The sequence below is a fragment of the Alligator sinensis genome, unplaced genomic scaffold (genome assembly GCF_000455745.1).
Source record: "Alligator sinensis unplaced genomic scaffold, ASM45574v1 scaffold2327_1, whole genome shotgun sequence".
In the NCBI taxonomy this organism is placed as follows: domain Eukaryota; kingdom Metazoa; phylum Chordata; order Crocodylia; family Alligatoridae; genus Alligator; species Alligator sinensis.
The window spans coordinates 1-2,180 of record NW_005844108.1 but is presented as its reverse complement, the minus strand read 5'-3'; the positions used below and the strand labels follow the sequence as shown (position 1 = coordinate 2,180).

The 2,180-nt window shown below is 48.0% G+C and overlaps 1 long non-coding RNA gene across 1 annotated transcript; it reads left to right on the top strand.

The window, feature by feature from the left end:
- Positions 1–219: 219 nt before the first annotated feature.
- Positions 220–1,580, top strand: LOC112549037. Its single transcript, XR_003092451.1, has 2 exons — positions 220–764; positions 1,511–1,580. It is a non-coding gene; the product is annotated as an uncharacterized LOC112549037 (long non-coding RNA).
- The last annotated feature ends 600 nt before the right edge of the window (positions 1,581–2,180 follow it).

Sequence of the window (2,180 nt, the reverse complement as noted above, 5' to 3'; positions counted from 1 at the left end):
AGGGGCTTTACCAGGACCAGATGCTGAGGAACTACCAAGCCCTCGTTTCCCTGGGTAAAGCTCTGGTTCTTGCCTTGCCCTGGAGCCATGTGAGCTCTGAAGCCGTGTTGTCTTCTTCCTGGTTTTAACAGTGTCATCCTCATGAACGTTTGGCAGGTGGCTTAAATCCCTTTGCTCCCCTCTGCTCTTAGCCTTCTGCTATCTCATACTCGCATATATTCCTCCTCCATTTGATCCAGCCGCCTTCCCTGGAGTCTTCCCCCTTGATAACAGGATTTCCCTTTGCCTTCTCACCATGATCATATCATTTGCCATTCATTGTGCCTCAAAGTGCATTAACAGCTGTTGCTTGTGCAGTTATTCTGATTTCCTCCCTCTCTTGCCTAGTGTGTCCTGTCCAAACTCATTTCCACTCATTTGCCTGGAATTGCACTGGTGTTTGCTTCCTATGACCATATGTCCACTACCTGGATGAAAAGGACCATCCTCTTCCCCCTGCTATGCCTTCCCTTCCATCCTAAATGTCCATCCTCCCTTGTCCTTCAAGTCCTTAGTATAATTGCTGAGTTAATTGGCTGCATTCCCCAAATTTCAGTTGCTTATTCTGCATCCGGTATCAGTGGATAAATTCTCTTTAACCACTGCCCAACCAGGATATCGAGGCCCTGCCCCTGACTTGATCTGCCGCATAGGACAGGTGGAGCTCTGGGTCCGTGATGATGAGGACCGTGGGGAAATGCGGAAGTCAGAGGACGTGCTGCCAGGTGAGTTGTGGCTGTCCCCTCCACCCGACTCCCCTCTCACAAATGCTCCATGCCCAGGGTGAAAGCGAGCCTGGAAACTGCAGACCTGCCCTGTGCTGCCATTTCAGGGTGCTGACCTCAAATAGCTTGTGCTGTCATGTGTGCAGACGGGTGTTGTTCCACCCCCTGAAAGTCAAACTGTGGAAACGGTTACCAACAGGATTGTTTTTGCCAAAGACCCCCAATGTTTGACATGGCCCCTTGCTGGTATAATATCAAGTAAACCTTAATAGTAATTATTGCAAGTTTCATCCCTTGTAATACGACCTGACAAGTGGCTCGATTAGGCATTATAGCAGCGACCTTTGGTGGTGCCGGGCTTGTGTCCTTCGCTGGCTGTGGGAGATGTTTCTTTCTGGTTTTCCTGCTGTTGAAGTAGAAATTGCACGACTGCCCCCGAACTCCCCAGACTAAGAGCATGCACACAACACCCTCTTCCTTTGTTTGTCCGCTGCGTCAATAACTTTCTCATGCCAAATTGTCTAATCCCCAATTTCCTTACCAGCCAAACAGTTTTTATCCAGCGATAATTATGGCTAAGTCTTTTAATCTCTTCCAGTTTTCAAATGATGGCATTCTTTAATATTTAAGATGGCTTTCTGAATCAGACAAAAATCCCATGATCAGGGTTTTTGGGGACCAGACATGTTCCCGGGAATCGTGCCCCTTCTATATAATGGGCAACGCTTTCCTTGTTGTTTCAAAAGGATTGCTTGGTGCCACGGGAGCACTCCCAGTGCCCCTCTGCCCTGCAAGATGCTGGAGAGATGCTAAGGGTCAAAAGGAAATGAACAAAAGGATGAGAATATAAACAAATGGTCAATCTGCCCTTCTCACTCTTTGGCGTGACTGATATTTTTTTTGAGGCCCAGGAGGCCCTGTAGCCACTTTGCAGATATTCCAGAACCCATCCAGAAATTGTGCTTACACTTCATTGTCTAGCATAGTTAACACCACAGCCACTTACAGCAATAACGGTACACAAACACAGCCGCGCAAGCAAGACAATGACTATGCAGCACGCAGTGAAGCTCGACTCTTCTTTGTACCAAGGGAACTTCTTGATGACTCACTGCTGGTCCACAACCTGGAAAACACAAAGACAAAAAAGGGAATGGCTTAACCCCCTTTAAGTTAGTTCATGTCATGAGATCACTTCTGACACTGTGGCTGGCTTGGCCCTGGCCCTGGCCCTGCTGCAGCTCCTTCACAGATTGCCCTCTTTGCAGCTTCAGAGGCTGTTTTTTTAGCAAACTTTTCTACTTCAAGTGACAGCTGCTGCAAGGTGTACCCTGCAACACACTTTCCCTCCTTGGCTTTCACCAGGGGTTTCCTGTTAGGGTAGACTCCCCCTATCCTTTTCAGAGGAAAAAGTAG